The 20,489-nt window shown below is 48.4% G+C and overlaps 1 protein-coding gene and 1 long non-coding RNA gene across 6 annotated transcripts in view; one reads left to right on the forward strand and one right to left on the reverse strand.

Annotated features, from left to right (window-relative positions):
* The window catches only part of CERS2 (ceramide synthase 2), a 161,206-nt gene that overhangs the window by 34,376 nt on the left and 106,341 nt on the right, over positions 1–20,489 (reverse strand). The window contains exon 2 of one of the 5 annotated variants that reach the window (XM_081891825.1): positions 13,169–13,208. The exons of 1 other annotated variant lie outside the window; for it this stretch is intronic. The gene's annotated coding sequence lies outside the window, so the exon portion shown is untranslated. Of the gene's footprint in view, positions 1–11,837; positions 11,995–12,891; positions 12,965–13,168; positions 13,422–20,489 lie in introns of those variants that run through there. 3 more of the 5 variants (XM_081891824.1, XM_081891828.1, XM_081891826.1) reach the window with 3 other exon arrangements.
* Positions 1–20,489, forward strand: part of LOC309358811 — a 55,290-nt gene that overhangs the window by 8,111 nt on the left and 26,690 nt on the right. The gene's annotated exons all lie outside the window — the stretch shown is intronic.

The following is a 20,489-nucleotide window of genomic DNA, read 5'->3' on the forward strand; positions in this document are numbered from 1 at the left end:
CTGTTTTCACACACTAATACCCCACCCTGTAGAATTCTGTCCATTGACCTGCACAATAAGAATGATTTTCGGGAACCAAAATGGTTTTTCTGCGCAGCCTTGTGCAGGAGCAGCGAACAACAATTGTTGCCACTTGTCTTCATTCACCCCATTGTCCTGCTCACAGTTGGTCTGTTTCACCATTAAGAAAAACAGGTCGGAATAGGCCAATATATATATATATATATTTATGAACTTTCCTGGGATCAAGTGACTTTTCTTCTTTAAGTTCGTAATCAAGATCAAGGTTGCCTTCTGAACTAGCCAGATGTTTAACTGAGAACCAATCACAGTCAGTCCATCATTTGAAAACTGACTTTCGAGCCCTCTTGCCCCAAAATGGCAACTAGACATTCCGTTTTGTCGACTATAACCCTGGTTTAAGGAGCCATTTGACGCCTAGGCTTATAATCTGTGGTTTATAGAAGTTTCGCCTTCGAGGATGAAGTCAAACCATTAGAGAGCGACAGCTGTGGCTATAGAGAGCAATATGAAAAATCTTTTAAAAATAAGAATTGGATAAACTGACAGGAAGGATTTGAAACTTGCAGGACCAGAGATTTACAGAAGATTGGAAGAAATATATGAACTGTTCGAAGAGCAACTGTACAGTGGTACCTCAGGTTAAGTACTTAATTCGTTCTGGAGGTCTGTTCTTAACCTGAAACTGTTCTTAACCTGAAGCACCACTTTAGCTAATGGGGCCTCCCACTGCTGCCACACTGCCGGAGCACGATTTCTGTTCTCATCCTGAAGCAAAGTTCTTAACCAGAGGTACTATTTCTGGGTTAGTGGAGTCTGTAACCTGAAGCGTATGTAACCTGAAGTGTATGTAACCTGAGGTACCACTGTAACTAACAAATTACGCTAGTAGGACTACAAGAAGTTTTGTAAGGAGAAATATATGAAATATATTGAGATTTGAGATATTGAGGAATGAGATTTAAATGAAATAGTGAGAGTAAGAAATGCAAATTAAGTGAACAGATTGGAAAGTTTTCAGATGTGATTGATGGAAGTCAAAAAAATGTATAAGATATAAGTATGTTTAGTTATTGTTGGAAATGATATGTTAAAAAAACTAGTAAAAATTTATATATATATAAAGAAAAGAAAAATCTTTTAAAAATAAATAGCCATTTGCCCCACCCACTTTTGCCACTGGCCACGCCCACCATCAGCATGCCATGGGGGAGGGGGCAAGGTGGTGCAGAAGGGACTTTGGCCAATCGGAAGCAGCCATTTCAATCTTGGCAGTTCTGCTTCTTTCAGAGGTACACGCCGCTGATCCTCATGGGCTGGATGAGGCCCAGAGGACGAGAAAGTGGATGAAAGTTCCCATGTCTTGTGCCAGTTGGCTGGGCAGAGGAACTTTGCGAGGGAGACCATTCCTGTCCTGCCAGTAGCCTCTGCCCATCCCGTCCCATCCCCCCCCCCATGGAGCAATCCCCAAAAGGGTTTCAATTGCCAGGACAAATATTGCGCAGATCTGCTTGGGGAAAAGTTTCAAGGCGTTTGCGTGGGGTGGGGAGAGAAACAGAGGACGGCAAGTGGAGGTCGGGTTCTCCTTGCAGGGCGGCTGAATTCTGTTTTATCTTTTAAGCCTTCAGTTCAGAGGGTGGGAGTCCGCCAGGGCTCCTCGACGGTCATCTTGCAATTTAGGAAGGCGGGGAAATTACCGTATTTTTTGCTCTACAAGACTCACTTTTCCCCTCCTAAAAAGTAAGGGGAAATGTCTGTGCGTCTGATGGAGCGAATGCAGGCTGCGCAGCTATCCCAGAAGCCAGAACAGCAAGAGGGATTGCTGCTTTCGCTGCGTAGCGATCCCTCTTGCTGTTCTGGCTTCTGAGATTCAGAATATATTTTTTCTTGTTTTCCTCCTCCAAAAACTAGGTGCGTCTTATGGTCTGGTGCGTCTTATAGAGCGAAAAATACGGTATGTGCTTGCCATTGCTCTTTCCAAAAGATGGCTGCTTCAACGGATCGGGCAGATATATTGCAGTGGTACCTCGGGTTACATACGCTTCAGGTTACATACGCTTCAGGTTACAGACTCCGCTAACCCAGAAATATTACCTTGGGTAAAGAACTTGGCTTCAGGACGAGAACAGAAATTGTGCTCCGGCGGTGCGGCAGCAGCGGGAGGCCCCATTAGCTAAAGTGGTGCTTCAGGTTAAGTACAGTTTCAGGTTAAGAACGGACCTCCGGAACGAATTAAGTTCTTAACCCGAGGTACCACTGTACTGTATTTTCCTGTGTATAACATGCCCCTGTGTGTAAGACGCCTCCTATTTTGTGCGACCTAAAATTAAGAAAATGGGGGGAGATTGCCCAGAGTTGTTGATATTTTCGGGGGGGGATTGATGAGAACCGCTCACCCGCCTGAACAACGCTTCCTATCCCACGCAACAAAAAGGCCACCAAACGTCTGATAACTCTCAGCCAGCGGCCGCCAAATCAAATCATTGACGCAGCCACCACTAACCCACACTACCACCGCTGACAATCTCCAGCTGGCAGCAGCAACCAGTCACCCGTCCCCCACACAGCACTACCCGTGTATAAGATGGCCCCAATTTTTAAGCATTACTTTCATGTAAATAATCCTCGTGTTATACATGGAAAGGTACAGTACAGTGGTGGTAATAATAATAATAGTAATTTATTATTTGTACCCCGCCCATCTGGCTGGGTTTCCCCAGCCACTCTGGGCAGCTTCCACAGAGACCAAAAATACACTAAAATGTCACACATTAAAAACTTCCCTTAAGATATCTTCTGAATGTCAGGTACAGTGGTACCTCGCAAGACGAATGCCTCGCAAGACAAAAAACTCGCTAGACGAAAGGTTTTTCCGTTTTCGATTTGCCTCGCAAGACGAATTTCCCCTATGGGCTTGCTTCGCAAGACGAAAACGTCTCGCGACGTCTAAAAACAAAGACATGTTTTGTTTATAAAGTTAATTTATTTTCCCTTCAGTTTTTGAACTGCTCTTTACAGTATGTGTGACTTTAAAGAGCAGTTAATAAACTGTTGTTGTACCAAATTTGGCTTTGTTTAGACCTTTTTTGACCATAGGAACGCATTAATTGATTTTCAATGCATTCCTATGGGATTTCGTGCTTCGCAAGACGAAAAATTCGCTAGACGACAAAAATTGCGGAACGAATTAATTTCGTCTTGCGGGGCACCACTGTAGTTGTTTATTGCTTTGACATCTGATGGGAGGGTGTTCCACAGGGCGGGTACCACCACCGAGAAGGCCCTCTGCCTGGTTCCCTGTAGCTTTGCTTCTCACAATGAGGGAACCGCCAGAAGGCCCTCGGCACTGGAACTCAGTGTACTGGCTGGACGATGGGGGTGGAGACGCTCCTTCAGGTCTACTGGGCCAAGGCCGTTTAGGGCTTTAAAGGTCAGCACCAACACTTTGAATTGTGCTCGGAAACATCCTGGGAGCCAATGTAGGTCTTTCAAGACCAGTGTTATGTGGTTTCGGCGGCCGCCCCCAGTCACCATACCTCGGGTTATGTATCCAGAGGGATACGTAAACTTTGGGTTGCGAATGCAGCAAACCTGGAAATATGTACTTCTGGATTTTGCCGTGCGCACATGTGCAGATGCGCTCAATCGTGCCATGTGCGTGCGCAGAAGGGCCCCACCTGGGTACGGACTTTTTGGGATACGGCCGGACCTCCAGAACAGATCCCATCCGTAAATGGAGGTACCACATTTCTTTTTTGAACAGCAAGCCCTGCTTTTGGGACCCGGGAGCAAAACAAGAGCACTTCTATCATGGGTCGGCCTGGTCGCCGCAGCGGCCGACTCAGGTGTTTTAAAAAGGGACACTCAAAAGCACGTCACGAAGGTGCGTTTCCCACAGCGACAGGCCTTCTAAGGGCAACTCCTCCTGGGCATGGAGGTGCCACTATCCAGACGGGAGAGGAGCCCTTCTGAAGGGCCATTGAGTTCAACAGCCTATCCTGATATGGGTTCCAAAGAGGACAAAGCTATCATAATCTGGAGGCTGCCTGTCCGAGTTGGTAGCACAGGGATGGGGGGAGCCTTAGAAACGCAGAACTGGAGAGACAGGAGGATGAGGAGCTGCCTCCAATCGAGTCAGAACATTGCTCCATCTACCGTATTTTTCGCCCTATAGGACGCACTTTTTCCCCTCCAAAAATGAAGGGGAAATGTGTGTGCGTCCTATGGGGCGAATGCAGGCTTTCGCTGAAGCCTGGAGAGCGAGAGGGGCTGGTGCGCACCGACCTCTCTCGCTCTCCAGGCTTCAGGAAGCTATCCACAAGCCTTCGGAGCACGGCGGGAGTTCCCGCTGGGCTCCCAAGGCTTGCGGATAGCAGCCTGCATCCCGAAACCTGGGGAGCGCTGCACAGCGCATCGCGGGCTTCAGGCAGATATCCGCAAGCCTGGGGAGCCCGGCGGGAGTTCCCCCCGGGCTCAGAAGGCTTGCGGATAGCAGCAAGCTCCGGGAGCGAAGGCGAGGTTGCACCCCAGCCCTGCGGCTAAAAAGGAACCAAGACAGCGAGCGGGATCCATCCCGCTGGCTGTCTTGGCTTCTGCCAAAGTCAAGCGAAGCCTCTCCCGGCTGAAGAGGTTGTGCATGGCTAAAGAGGAAGCCAAGACAGCCAGCGGGATGGATCCCGCTAGCGGTCTCGGCTTCTTTGCTCTTTGGGGCTGGGGGGGGGGAATAATTTTTTTTCTTTATTCCCCCCCCCCAAAAAAACCTAGGTGCGCCCTATGGTCCGGTGCGCCCTACAGAGCGAAAAATACGGTAATTCAGTTTTGTCAACACTGGCTGGCCGTGGTCTGCAGGGTTCTGGATGTTGGGAAACACTGACTTACCTGCAGATGGCAGGTTTTTTACCTGAGACCTCCGGCACGCAGAGCTGATTCTTTGAGCCACAGCGCTCCCCCTTAAAAGAAAAAGCCTGGTTCTGAATTAAAATGCAAACAGAGAAGGGCTTTGGGTCAGTCAGACCCAGAGAAAAGCAGACAAGGGGTCGCTCCCAGCCTCAGATAGTGAAGGTTGAAGCTGGGACCTTCTGCAGGCGCAGCAGGTGCTCTAACCACTGAGCTACAGCACCTCTCTTCCAAACAGAGCAAGATTCCAGTCCTCATGAGTCTGAGGACATAGCTCTCTGACTGCCCTGCCAGGAGATTTCAGGGACTGAGCCTAGGAGCGTCTGTGTGCGAAGAGACTTGTCCTGTGATTAAGCTGCAAGTGCTCCTCCAGCTAATAAAAATAATAATAGATATTATAATAATATATATTATTATCATCGGCAGAGAGCTGCAAGAACACATCAATCTGGCCCCGAGGCTGCCAACTGGCAAAGGCCAGCACGAAACGTAAAGCTTTTCACCTTCAAAGGATGCTAGACTTAATTACCTGCGCACAGCAACAAGAGACGCAAGCGGCTTCCGTAAGACTTATTTGCATCTGCTCACAGGTGCCAACAGAAAGAGAATTTATTTTGCAATAGGCAATATTTGAAGCTGGCGAAGAGAAGGGCCCCGAGAATGCAAGGGCGTAGGGTGCTGGATCAGGCCCATGAGGGCCCATCGAGCTCAGGATCCTGTTCCCACAAGGGCCAAGCACATGGGGCAACTGGAACCCCAAAGGCAGAACCCAAAACACAGAAGCAGCACTCTGTCCTAATGAGATCTATTGCCTCCAATGGTGAATTTTGCAAATTATTTGGCAAACTGTCAGCTGGCGACCAAGAGTAGCTGAGGGCTCTTGACTTTAGCACCTGGTGCAGTCAAGGTAGGACTGGGGGCAGGGGGAAGCACAGGTAAGGAGCCCCATTCAGCAGAGACCCCCCCCAATCAACACAGTGCTAGCCGATCACATTTTGAAGTAATGCACACCCACCTCTTAAAACTGATTGGGTAAACTAGATTGCTGGGCTCAACAGGGCCCTCATCCTGACAAGGGGCACTCATCCTGCCCCAAGGAGGCTCTCCAAAGCACCTGAGCCGATTCCGCAAGCGCCGCTCCATCGAAAGGCAGTGTGGCGTAGTGGTTAGAGGACTGGACCAGGATTTGGGAGGAACCAGGGTTCAAGCTCGGCCACTAAGCTCGCCGAGGGAGCCCTTGGGGGCCCCAGTGACTCTCCCTCTCAGCCTCGCAGGGTTGATGTGGGGATTAAATGAGGCGGCAGAGAAACCACGCTCTTTGAAGGAAAAAAGCAGGCTATCGAGGCAAACCAATCGGTAAAATCCCAATAATAGCCATTTGCAGTTGCCTTACCTGGAGGGAAGGGGAGGAAGGACACCTAATGGCCTTTTTCAGATACGGGAGGTTTAGGAGTGCGGAAAAATCCATACACAAAAAGCTTTGAAACTTGCCCTTCGGGTATTTTCCTCTCTCCCCCAACCAAGATCAGATGCAAAACAGGTAACTGCAGCCAAATCCATTAAGAGCATTAAAGCCTTACTGCGATCAAAGGTTTGCCACCCACCCAAGCACAGCGTAGGCTCAAGAAAACCGTCCTGTTATTTATTCCCCGCATCCAACAGATCTGCCACCAACTACTTCAAAAAACTCCTGCTTCTCTAAAGGCACTCTTTTTCTATTTGCAGGGAACTCTCCAAACACCCAGGGACGTGGGTGGTGCTGCGGGTTAAACCACAGAGCCTAGGACTTGCCGATCAGAAGGTCAGCGGTTCGAATCCCCGCAATGGGGTGAGCTCCTGTTGCTCAGTCCCAGCTCCTGCCAACCTAGTAGTTTGAAAGCACGTCAAAGTGCAAGTAGATAAATAGGTACCACTCTGGCGGGAAGGTAAACGGTGTTTCCGTGCGCTGCTCTGGTTCACCAGAAGCGGCTTAGTCATGCTGGCCACATGACCTAGAAGCTGTACGCCGGCTCCCTCAGCCAATAAAGCGAGATGAGCACCGCAACCCCAGAATCGGTCACGACTGGACCTAATGGTCAGGGGTCCCTTTACCTTTACCTCCAAACACCCATCCACACCTAAGACATAAGAAGAGGCTGCCAGGATCAGGCCAATGACCCCTCTAGGCCAGCCTATGGCTCTTACAGTGGCCAAATCTCCCTGGGAACTGTGACGCCAAGAGAGACTGCCCCTGGGCGTGGAGGTTCCATTAGAACGTGAGAAAAGGCCTTGCTGGACCGGGACAAAACCCACCATCCCATTCTCACAGTGGCCAGGCAGTTGCCCATTTAGGGAAGGCCACAAGCAGGACGTGGGCGCAAGAGGGCTGTCCCCTCCGGTGACTTCATCAGCTTCGTTTGCTCACCTTTCCCCTGAAGCAAAAAATAAAAAGACCCAGATGCTGCAAGCCTTACTCGTAGTTGCCCCATCCTAAGATCACCTTGCCAACAAAGGTCCGTATTGTTAAAGCTCTGGTTTTCCCAGTAGTGATGTATGGAAGTGAGAGCTGGACCATAAAGAAGGCTGATCGCCGAAGAATGGATGCTTTTGAATTCTGGTGCTGGAGGAGACTCTGGAGAGTCCCATGGACTGCAAGAAGATCCAACCTCTCCATTCTGAAGGAAATCAGCCCTGAGTGCTCACTGGAAGGACAGATCCTGAAGCTGAGGCTCCAAGACTTTGGCCACCTCATGAGAAGAGAAGACTCCCTGGAAAAGACCCTGATGTTGGGAAAGATGGAGGGCGCAAGGAGAAGGAGACGCCAGAGGACGAGATGGTGGGACAGTGTTCTCGAAGCTACCAGCGTGAGTTTGAGCAAACTGCGGGAGGCAGTGGAAGACAGGAGGGCCTGGCGTGCTCTGGTCCAGGGGGTCACAAAGAGGCGGACACGACTAAACGACTAAACAACAACAACAAGATCACTTCCACACCAGGGGTGCTGGGAATCGCAGCTCTGTGAAAGGGGAAACTACAGTTCCCTAGATTCTTTGATATGAGGCCTTGGCAGGGCTGGCTTACCCATAGGCCCTAGGGGTGCGGGGCACCCGGGCACCAGGCTCTCAGGGATGCCAGGCCGAGAGTGTGGGGCTGAGATTTGGTGTCTGGGGATTGAAGAGCCAGGCAGAAAAAAAATTGGGGGCGCTGAGCAGTTTTTTGCACCCCAGGGATGCGGGTGGCGCTGTGGGTTAAACCACAGAACCTAGGACTTGCCGATCAGAAGGTCGGCGGTTCGAACCCCCACAACGGGGTGAGCTCCCGTTGCTCAGTCCCAGCTCCTGCCAACCTAGCAGTTTGAAAGCACCTCAAAGTGAAAGTAGATAAATAGGTACCACTCCCGCGGGAAGGTAAACAGCGTTTCCGTACGCTGCTCTGGTTCGCCAGAAGTGGCTTAGTCCTGCTGGCCACATGACGCGGAAGCTGTACGCCGGCTCCCTCAGCCAGTAAAGCGAGATGAGCGCCGCAACCCCAGAGTCGTCCGCAACTGGACCTAATGGTCAGGGGTCCCTTTACCTTTACTGCATATGCCCTGGGGAGAGTCATTACTGAGGATCCCCTGTGGCTCAGCTCAGACCCACCAGTTTCGTGTTGTGGGCCGTTTTGTGGATGTCCCACTTGAGGTCAGATGGGCCCTCTCTCCCCCTGTTGAACTTCTGAATTCCAATGAATACTTCTTCGTATTGTTATTATTATTATTATGGCAGGCTTTTATACTGGAGAAAGCGTAAGCACCTATTGGTGGCTAGGAGAACTGCAGCATGACGACAGCCTTACATTTTTTGTATATAGGCAGAAAGTAATTTTGTACATCCTTCTTCGGAACATGGTTGGTCCATACTTGGTTGTCTTTGCTGACAGCTTCTCAAAGACCATGCACCACACTGAGAGACTATATATACAGTCTGGCCAAGCAAGAGCTGGTTTTCAGAGAGCTGACAGGCCGAATGTTTCCAACTGCCTGTCACAGAGAGCCAGCCTACAGTCTGGACGAAACACAGACACCTAAGGATATGGCCAGGTATTCACTAAAATGTGGAGCCTATGCCTGGCTGTTTGACTTGAAAAAGGTTTTCGGATTTATTGGGAGTGCAGAAGACATGTAAGAGTAGAACGATAATTTCCACAAATTGTGTAATATGGATTTGTAATTGTTTATTTTACGGGATTCTTCTCTATGGTAAGGACAGGCATATTGAAAGATTGATGATAGTAAAGACTAGTCATTCTGGGTGTTACCTAACTAAGTTCTACTTCGACTCATTAATGGACAGTAATTAGGCACATGAGTAGGACTAACGCTGCATCCAACCCAGTGATAATGATTATTAATCAGACTGATATGGATATGGAATGTGGATAAAAATGGTATACTGAGGACTTAATTCCTTAAAATGAGGGTTTCTTGTGTAAAGGATGCTTGATGGTTAATCATATAATAAGGATTTGTCATTATGATAAGTAGGGTAACCACAACAAATCCGTTTTGGAAACATTTACGAATACAATGTTGCATTGTAGGAAATCCGAAGGAAATTTGCACAGTGTAAAATCCAATAAAAGAAGATGAGTTTGTGCTAAAATAAAAAATAAACAAACAAGTTGCCCCCTGCAATTGGAAAACCAGGTGACTCGCCCTTGCCAGTTGCTTCAGAAATCTTCTATTTCTATGCTAAATTCTGCCAGGTTCTGGGGTGCAAAGCCCAGTCTTTTCAAGGTAAATTTGGGATCCACGCAGTCCAAGTTTTGAAATCAGCAACAGGTCACAAGAGAAGCTTTAGTGCACAGCTCAGCCTTGCCAATAATAAGGGCAAGTAAGGGCAAGTAACGAAAGGCAGGCGACGGTAAACCCCAAAATCACTTACCCTAGAAAGCAATGGATAAATCTTTCAAGGAAACCGGATGTGGGGGAACTTTGGCCCTTCAGAGGCTCCCAAACTACAACTCCCATTAGTGCCAGCATGCATGGCCAGGCATGAGGATGGGAAACGTAGTTCAGCGACACCTTGGAGGGCCAAAGGATCTCTGCACCAAAGTAAATAAATGCACAAAACAAAACAAAGCACTCCCAAGGGCAGGCACCCCCAAACTCGGCCCTCCAGATGTTTTTGGGACCACAATTCCCATTGTCCCTGACCACTGGTCCTGTGAGCTAGGGATGATGGGAGTTGTAGTCCCAAAACATCTGGAGGGCTGAGTTTGGGGATGCCTGCCCGAGGGCGACTCCTACACAGAGTAGACCCTGCGAAGCTAATAAATGCGGTTAATTTCAATCTACTCTGAATGGGAGTCCGCTGAGTGCAGCCCCACGCCATAAAAAAATGAAGTTATGGCCTCAGCCTGCGCAGGCCTGAAAGCTAGCAACTTCAGGGAGTTTTTTAATCCAGCAGCGGAAGCATTTTTTTTAAAAAAAATGCTAGTCCACGACTATGATTTAATCCTACGCGGCGACTGGGCAAAGGCTGTTGCACGCCAATATTTCTGTTTTTTAACCCAGCCTTTCGGAAAGTTAGAAAAGCAAACAGAGGCTAGATTCAGGTGTGCCATATTCAAACGCATGCACCGCTCTCCTTTCTGAAAACCCCGGAAGGGAAAGGCTTTAAAAAACAACACCACAACTATCGGTTTAGTTTGGACAGACCTGAGGGTGCCGCAAATGTACTTTCGCAAACAGAAAGGAAGGAGGAGGGGGGAGACAGGCCTGCCATGGCCACACTCAAGAGGGGGGAGATTTTTCCCCACCCAGATCAAGGATCACTAACTGGTTCCGGGATGCCAGGGTGCCCTCGATTTGCAGGGGGGAAAGTTGCACACATACACATCAGGGTGGCAAAGATTTGGTGTAGGCCTCAAAAAGGGAGACTGGCACTTCCTGGATCGAAGAAAAGAGCGGAAGAGAGAAGGAAGGGAGACTTTGGGGCAGGGGTCAGCAATCTTTCTCAGCAGGGGGCCGGTCCACTGACCTTCAGACCTTGTGGGGGGCCGGATTATATTTTGGAGGAAAAAAATATGAACAAATTCCTATGCCCCACAAATAACCCAGAGGTGCATTTTAAATAAAAGGACACATTCTACTCATGTAGAAACACGCTGATTGCCAGACCGTTTGTGGGCCAGATTTAGAAGGCGATTGGGCCGGATCCGGCCCCCAGGCCTTAGTTTGCCTACCCATGCTCTGGAGGAAAAGATAAACTGATATCCTACAGCGATGAAGCACACTTTGGAGAGGCATGCCAGGAACCTCTCCCAAACTCTGAGTGGTTATGTGTAAACATGGCTTTAAGACACAGGATTCTTGGATAAAGCTGTCAGATAATGGGCCATTATGGCTGGGACAATGGACCCCATAAATCAGGAGAGAAAAGAGAGAAGGGAGACGCTAGCAATGATACAAAGGGTGGAAATTTAAGGGTGGGGGCACCGAATTCTCCCTGTCCTGCCCCCCTCTTCTTCTCCCCACTTTCGCTGAACATTTACTTGAAGGGAGTTCTCGCCCGAGCCCCAAAAAGTGTCCGAAACAAAGTCTATTTTCCCCTGGCAGCCACAGAGGGGAGGAAAAACCGTCCCCAAGTGGGAAAAAAATGTGTCAGACAAACCCTTTTTTCTGGAAATAAACACATTTCTCTTCCTTTCCTCTCCAAAACACACTTCCCTCAAAAATAAAAAGGTTCACCTCTACAAAGTGCCTTTCAAACTTTTTTATATAGATGCAAAAAGGTTTTTTTTGGGGGGGGGAATAAGGTGGGGAGTCCTATAAACTGGGGAAAAGGAAGAAAGACCTGGAAACCCCCTTCTATAATAGGATTCTGGAGGAAACAGGGGTTTTTAATTAAAAAAAAAGGAGAAGAAGAATTCTTAATTTTCCGAGAGAGAGAAAAGAGCATTACCTCCGGGGTTCTTCCTCCCGCAAGTGAATCCGAATCGTGTGCAATGTGGGGTGGATGGAAGTGTGGGTCGATCCTGCCTGCCCCCAGCCCCACACCAAAAAAAAAAATCCCTGGATGGAAATTAGTCATTGGGAAGCGGGGGAGGGAGCGAGGGAGGGGCGCCCCGTGCAAAGGATCCGCCCCATTGCCAAATAATACTTTAGCCATTCAAAGCCCCGTGCGCGGAGCTCCGAGGCCCCGATCCCCCGCGCCTTTACTTGCGAGTAAGCGCCGTTAGGCCCCCGCGGGGCTTCCTTCCGAGCAGACTCGCCCTTTCCTCCGGATCCTGGAGCTCCAGGGCTTCCTGGTGCAGGGCCGCTGAGCCCGCTTACTCCCGAGTAAGCGCGCTCCTGGAGTCCCGCGTCAAACCGGCCGGGGGCCCGCAGGCTTCGCCGGGAGTTTAATCCCCCCTTTCCAAAACGCAGAGCAAGCCGGGGTTACTCTAGAGTAAAGGCCGCGCCCGATCCGGTGCAAAAACACTCTTTAAAAAGCCAAAATTCCCGGTAAGAGGAGCAGATGCGCTATGCCGTAAGGAGGTGCAGACGCCCCGCGATTAATGCGTGCGCCCTTAATGGCGATGGGTCTACTCCCAAGTATATCTGGATTGCAAGAAGAGCTTTTGCCATGCCTACTCGGAAGCAAGCCCCGTTGACTTCCATTGAGGCTTACTCCCGAGTAAGCGGCGTGAGGATCGGCCCCGATCCGAAACCAGACCCCCCCCCCAATAATAATAATCCATGAAATCAATGGAGCTGAGTCTTCTCGGTGAGTAATACATACTGGAAAGTGCCCAAGAATATTTTTCCTTTAAGCCGGGAGTGGCGACGGCGCGGGGGGGAGATATCGATCCGGTTTATAGTCTGTTTACATGACGGAAGAGAGAAAGCGGGAGAAGAGTTGGGGCGAGGAAAGGGGAATAAATGAGGGTGTATGTCTCCCCCCCCCAAAAAAAACCTCACCCTACCAAACAAAACACACAAACAAAACCTCCCCAAATAATTAGGAATCAACTCGCCTTTGGCGCAGCGCCGCCGAAATGGAAACGCGCAAAGCGGAGCCGCGCCTGGAGCCACAAAGTTACTCATGACACAAACCTCCTTCCGCTCGCAGTTTCCTGAACCCGGAGCAAGAAGGGGGTGGGCAGGATTGCAAGGAGAGAGGAGGGGGGTTTTTTTGGAGGGGGGGTTGAAGAGAAGCTCGTGGAAGGAAAGCAAAGTGGGGGAGAAAAAAGAGATACCCAACTTGTTGCAAAACATCAGGGCGCACAGAGAAAAGACGAGGGATCCACTCACGTTTTGCACCAGGAAGTCTAGCAGATCTCTGCGGAATCTCCCCTTCTCTCTTTTGGGGGGCGGGGGGGTTTGCCTGTTTTAAAATAAAAAAATTGGGGGGGGGTGGGAGGTGAGGTTAGGGGGCGCAATCTCTCTTTCGCTCCTGCTCCTCCTCTTTGATCCAAAGCGCGCGGGGGGGGAACTGCTGCTGTTGATGGGAAGGGGCAGAAAATAAATAAATACAAAGTAAAAAGCAGCCTTCTTTTTTTGGGGGGGGGGTTGCGCGCGTAGTGGGGGGGGCCCTGGGAGTTGTTGGAGAAATGACGTCGCCCCGGGACGGATCAGGTTAGCAGCCCCGCGCGCGGCTGGCCGGAGCCACTGGCAACATTAATTCGATATCGTAAAAAAAAAACCACCACTTTTTTTTTGGGGGGGGGGGAATAGCCAAGCCTTAGCAATCGAGGGCAGAGCCTGGCACGGCGCGTCCCCGCGCCTCCCCTCCCCCTCCATCCATCTCTCCGGCCATCCACTGACTCACCCACTTTGCTGGCGGGGGAGGGCGCGCGGAGGGGTGTGGGTGTTGTCCCACTTTGGAGGAGGGGGGAGGGAGGGGCCTGCCCGTCACTCGGAGGGTGGGTCTCTCTCTTTCCGGATTCCGGATAGAGCCCCTCCTACCCAAGGGAGGGCTCTTCTCTCTTTTTCCCTCCCCCCCCGCACTTTTCTTTCTTTCTTTTTTCTTTCTATTTGCAAAAAAAGGAGGTTCTCTCTTTTCCACGCCTGGCTCACCAGTTTTGCAAAAGAGAGGTTGGAGCTGGAAAGAAATTGGGGGGAGGGGGAGGGAAATGGGGAGGGGGGACCCCAATTTTCCCCATTGCTCCCTCTTTCTTTCTTTCTTTCTTTCTTTCTTTCTTTTTGCAAAAAAAAGGAGCTTCTCTCTTTTCCACGCCTGACTCACCAGTTTTGCAAAAGAGAGGTTGGAGCTGGAAAGAAATTGGGGGGAGGGGGAGGGAAATGGGGAGGGGGGACCCCAATTTTCCCCATTGCTCCCCCTTTCTTTCTTTCTTTCTTTCTTTCTTTCTTTCTTTCTTTCTTTCTGCAAAAAAAAGGAGCTTCTCTCTTTTCCACGCCTGACTCACCAGTTTTGCAAAAGAGAGGTTGGAGCTGGAAAGAAATTGGAGGGAGGGTGAGGGAAATGGGGAGGGGGGACCCCAATTTTCCCCATTGCTTCCCTCCGCCTCGCCCACGTGGCTAAGGAGACCCCGGGGGTTGGACTTGCCACTCCAGAGGATAAGCAGCTTGGCGCCGGAGTCAGAGCGTTGGTCCACGTAGATCAGGGTTGTCGGCACTGGCTGGCAGCAGCTCATGGGGGGGGAGAGAAGTTGGGGAGGGGGGCAAAGCTCACCCCACCCAGTGTCTAAGCTGCCCCGGGTTGAGTGACGCTTCAGAGGAGTGGCGGAGGAAGCGGGCTTTGTGAGTGTGTTGGTGCAGCGGTGCTTGCACGGGCTGGCAGCATCTCTCATGGGGGGGGCAGAAAAAGAAGGGGGCAATGCCCGATTCCCCCTCCCTTCACTCCAGTTGGACTGCTGCTTCGAGGAAGATGAGTCACAGCATTGCTTCACCTAGTTCAGCGAGGTCGACACGGTCTGCCAGCAGTTCTCCAAAGTTTCAGGCAAAAGGGACTTTCTACCAGCTGAACCCAGGACCTTGGGCAGGCAAGGCTGAGGCTCTGCTCTGCTGCTGACCCACAAGATAACACCAGAAGGTGACTTGGAAACTACAACTACTGTAATCCAGAATGCGGCAGCTAGACTGGGGACTGGGAGCGGCCGCCGAGACCATATAACACCAGTCCTGAAAGATCTTCATTGGCTCCCAGTACAGTGGTACCTTGGGTTACACACGCTTCAGGTTACATACGCTTCAGGTTACAGACTCCGCTAACCCAGAAATAGCACCTTGGGTTAAGAACTTTGCTTCAGGATGAGAACAGAAATCGTGCTGCGGTGGCGCGGCAGCAGCAGGAGGCCCCATTAGCTAAAGTGGTGCTTCAGGTTAAGAACAGTTTCAGGTTAAGAACAGAGCTCTGGAATGAATTAAGTACTTAACCCGAGGTACCACTGTACGTTTCCAAGCACAATTCAAAGTGTTGGTGCTGGCCTCGAAAGCCCTAAACCAGGCATAGGCAAACTTGGCCTTCCAGATGCTTTGGGACTACAACTCCCATCATCCCTAGCTAACAGGACCAGTGGTCAGGGATAATGGGAGTTGTAGTCCCAAAACATCTGGAGGGCCGAGTTTGCCTATGCCTGTACTAAGCAGCCTCGGCCCAGTAGACCTGAAGGAGCATCTCCACCCCCATCGTTCTGCCCGGACCCTGAGGTCCAGCTCCGAGGGTCTCCTGGCGGTTCCCTCCCTGCGAGAAGTGAGGTTACAGGGAACCAGACAGAGGGCCTTCTCGGTGGTGGCACCCGCCCTGTGGAACCCCCTCCCGCCAGATGTCAAAGAGATAAACAACTATTTTACTTTTAAAAGACAACTGAATGCAACCCTGTTTAGGGAAGTTTTTAATGTCTGATGCTGTATTGTTTTTAATATTCAGTTGGAAGCCGCCCAGAGTGGCTGGGGACACCCAGCCAGATGTGCAGGGTAGAAACAAACAAACAAACAACAACATCATAAAGCACGAGGCTAGTCCTCATTGTGCACCCAGCAAGTTGTGTTAGGCACGACTGAAAGCAGCAAAAACGGCTTGATGAAACAGTGCAAACATCTTCAGACCAGGATCTCGTATGGAGACCCCGTTGAGGATTATTGCTGTGAAATTCACAGACTCATTTTGTTGTTGTGTTAGCAGAAAGTTAGCAAGCTCCAGAACTTTTACATTTGTGTGGCATATTGTGAAATGAAGATCTTCTGCCCAGTTCTGGAACAGGTTGTTTAAGGTTCATCTTTCCAGCAAGTACTTTCTGGGAGGCTGTGTTCCTGATAAGGGGCTTTAACGTATTGCAGATACAGAAGAAATATTGTAAATAAAGAAATAATCCAAAAGGTGTTTGCTTCCATGCTCTTTCTATTTCCTGCTGTCCCACAGCGCCACCTGGTGGCACACTCTGCTTGTCTCTCCTCTTCATCAGCAGGGAATTGTAGTACAATGAGCAGAAATCTAAGTACTCCCTAAAACTACAGTTCCCAGGAGCTCTGAACCACACCCTGTTTCTTCCTCTGCTTGGTGTAGTGTCAGACCAGGAGCTTGCAGACCAGGGTTCAAAACCCTGCTCAGGCATGAAGCCTGCTGGATGTGTGACCTTGGGCCAGTCACAGTTGTTGTTGTTGTTTAGTCATTTAGTCGTGTCCGCCTCTTCGTGACCCCTTGGACCAGAGCACGCCAGGCACTCCTGTCTTCCACTGCCTCCCGCAGTTTGGTCAAACTCATGCTGGTAGCTTTGAGAACACTGTCCCACCATCTCGTCCTCTGTGGTCCCCTTCTCCTTGTGCCCTCCATCTTTCCCAACATCACGGTCTTTTCCAGGGAGTCTTCTCTTCTCACAAGGTGGCCAAAGTATTGGAGCCTCAGCTTCAGGATCTGTCCTTCCCGTGAGCACTCAGGGCCGATTTCCCTCAGAATGGAGAGGTTTGATCTTCTTGCAGTCCATGGGACTCTCAAGAGTCTCCTCCAGCACCAGAATTCAAAAGAATCAGTTCTTTGGCTATCAGCCTTCTTTATGGTCCAGCTCTCACTTCCATACATCACTACAGGGAAAACCATGGCTTTAACTATACGGACCTTTGTTGGCAAGACCATCGTCTCTGCTTTTTAAGATGCTGTCCAGGTTTGTCATTGCTTTTCTCCCAAGAAGCAGGCATCTTTTATTTTCATGACTGCTGTCACACTGACCTCTCCTTTATGGATCACTGCCTTGTCGTGGCAAAGGGGCCTGAATAACTCAGAGAAGCTATGAACTATGCCGTGCAGGGCCACCCAAGATGAACAGGTCATAGTGGAGAGTTTTGACCCAACGTGATCCACCTGGAGCAGAAACCGGCAAGCCACTCCAGTATCCCTGCCAAGAAAACTCCATGGACAAAGACAACAGGCATATAAAAGTTACGCTGCTGGAAGATGAGCCCCTCAGGTCGGAAGGCGTCCAACATGCTACTGAGGAAGAGCGGGGGACAAGTACAAGTAGATTCAGAGCTGATGAAGCGGCTGGGCCAAAGCCAAAAGGACGCTCAGTTGTGGATATGCCTGGAAGCAAAAGGAAAGTCCAATGCTGTAAAGAAAAATATTGCATAGGAACCTGGAATGTAAGAACCATGAACCTGGGTAAGTTGGAGGTGGTCAAAAATGAGATGGCAGGAATAAATATTGACATCCTGGGCATCAGTGAACAAAAATGGACGGGAATGGGCAAATTCAGTTTGGATGATCATCATATCTACTACTGTGGGCAAAAATCCCGTAAAAGAAATGGAGTGTCACAGTATCTCAGCCTTAAGCTACCTCTCAGGGTTGTTGTGAAGATGAAATGAGGAAGAGAGGGAGAGGGAAGAAAACCAACTATGTCACCATGAGCTCCTGGGAAGAAAAGTTGAGATATCAGTGTGATCGCCGTCTTTTCCTTTTAACAGGAGAATTAGGACCGTTTCCTCCAAACCGTGATGGGTGTCTCATTCCAAAACACAGAGAGAATTCTCTTTTTTTCCTGCCAATAAATTTTATTAAAGTTGGAAAGAAAATATATAAAGATAAAAAGAGATACAAATATACATAAATTTTAAAAGACACAAAGATAAAAAACTAATTGAAAACACAAACCCAAAGGAGGAAGAAAAGAAAGAAAGAAAGAAAGAAAGAAAGAAAGAAAGAAAGAAAGAAAGAAAGAGACTTTCAGATTCTATAAATATAGCTCTCTATATGCAGAGAAGTATGCAAAACACCCACTCTGATAAAACACCGAACAATTCTACTCTATATAAACCAACATTTTCTTCAGTCCTCAAACCCAGATATCCTAAGTGCGTTTTCTTTTTCATGCAATAGGTCTATAAGGAGATCCCAGTCTGAAGAAAATATTGACAAAGATTTTTTTTTCTGATTAAACAGGTCAACTAAGTCCAATAATTTTAGCAACTATTCCTGCACGGTGGGTCATGATAGATCTTTCCATCTTTGCACATATAAAAGTCTTGCTGCTGTGATCATTTATTGAAATGTTCTTTTTCTAATTGTATTATTCCTAGCAGGAAAAGTTCTGCCTTCAACTGAATGTTACAATTTTTTAAAAAAAATTTGCATCAATGTATGTATTTGTATCTAATATTTCCTGGCTTTTTTTGCAAGTCCTCCAAGCATAAGAAAATGTCCCACCATATTTTTCAGCAAACATTTAGAACACCTTGACACATCCTAAATCATTTATCTGGATACCATTAATCCATCATTTTATTTAAGCATTCTTTAAGGTTATTATAACCATCATGCAGAGAGGTTTCTAGCCATCTGGAGACTTTTCCTGACCAGTATCCCAGCTGATTAAATGATTGGAGGTCTGTTGAGACGCTTCATGGACCCCTCTCTCTTTGCCTTTATCCCTGCAGCCTAGAAGGCTGAAGTTCAACAGGTGATGCTCTTCCAAGCATGGATATAAAGTGCTAAGGCAAACTTTGGCTGCTGGTTTCCTGCCTTGCACGATCCGTAATTAACTGGTGGAGCTCCTCCGTTCAGTCAAAAGCACCCCAGGAGAAGGTGGAGCAGGACAGGTGAGGCCTGTGGCTTAGGGAGAGATTCCTGGGGGGGAGGGAGGGAGAGAGAGGGAGAGAGAGAGAGAACCACAGAGGGCCTAAAGTCAATACTGACCTACTTGGAGGTGTTGGGGATTTAACCTGGGACGTTCTACATGCAAAGCAGATACTCTGTCCCTGAGCTATGGAGTTTCCTTTAAAAAGAATAGTTAAGTTTCTAGTCCTCGTGGTTCTGGAGAACAGCCTGTCGTAGGCAGGGAAATAGGAAGCTGTCTTCTACTGGGTCGGGCCATTAGAATTGCCCACAGAGGAGTATCAGGAAGAGTGGAATAAATTTAATGATTATCTAGTTAAATTTGTTAAGTTAAATTAATTGAAAATAGCTTGCAGATACTTAATTGGCTTAGGATTTTATTTATGTTAAGTGACGAATTAATATGTTTAATTCCATAAGGTGAAGATTTAAGGATGTTAAATTTCATAAAAATTGGGATTTGGAAAACCATTAAAAGGACATGCAATGAAATTCAACCAAGGGGAAGCGAGGAAGTCACTTAACAAAGTTAATAAGTGTAATTTTCATTAAGGCTATGATTTATGTTTGTTTGTTTGTTTGTTTGTTTATAATATTGTGAAAACCAATTAATTTTTTTGGGGGGGGGAAGAATTGTAAAATATGCAGGGGTTTATGATATGCAAAATGAACCAGGGAAAGAGAAGAAGGGAAGTCATTGATATTTTAAGGATGGGGTTCAGGGGTCATTATTGTGGTTTAGAATATTGTTATCTTCTGCTTCCCTCCCCATTGCAATAATAAAATTTAAGGTCTTATATATACAGTGGTACCTTGGGTTACATACGCTTCAGGTTACAGATGCTTCAGGTTATAGACTCCGCTAACCCAGAAATAGTGCTTCAGGTTAAGAACTTTGCTTCAGGATGAGAACAGAAATCACACAGTGGCGGAGCGGCGGCAGCAGGAAGCCCCATTAGCTAAAGTGGTGCTTCAGGTTAAGAACAGTTTCAGGTTAAGAACGGACCTCCCGAACGAATTAAGTACTTAATCTGAGGTACCACTGTATAATAAATGTTCATAAATGTACAAACCAAGCACGTACATAGATCAGCACAGGAAGACCGACCTGAAACCATTTTTTATTCCCAAACTGACCAAATGTTTTCTCTGCTAGGAGGGAGGGGGGTGAGGTAACCTTCCTATTGTCTCAGGAATTGGGAAATCACCATCTCAAAGGAATGGCCAGACTACCAGGAAAGGCAATCAGATAAGGCATTATCAGATAACCTGGCAGACAGGAAAAAACATTACACTCAAATTTCTGTTGTAGACCGCCTTTTCTGTGATGCAGGTATGATGTTTGTGGGGGGAGGTCTTGGGCTACACCCCTTCTGTGATGTATGTATGATGTATGGAGGGGTGGTCTTGAGCTCCAGGGCAAGGAATTTAAAATGTCTATATATAAGGGTAGGCACACCTTTGTTCTGGGTCCTCCTCCTTTCCTGCAGGTGAGGGGAGCACCCTGTTGCAACAGATCAATAAAGATCAGGCTTACTAGCTGCTTTGCTTCTCAATAGTCTCTTT

Source organism: Podarcis melisellensis (genome assembly GCF_964234715.1).
Source record: "Podarcis melisellensis genome assembly, chromosome: 16".
Lineage (NCBI taxonomy): Eukaryota > Metazoa > Chordata > Lepidosauria > Squamata > Lacertidae > Podarcis > Podarcis melisellensis.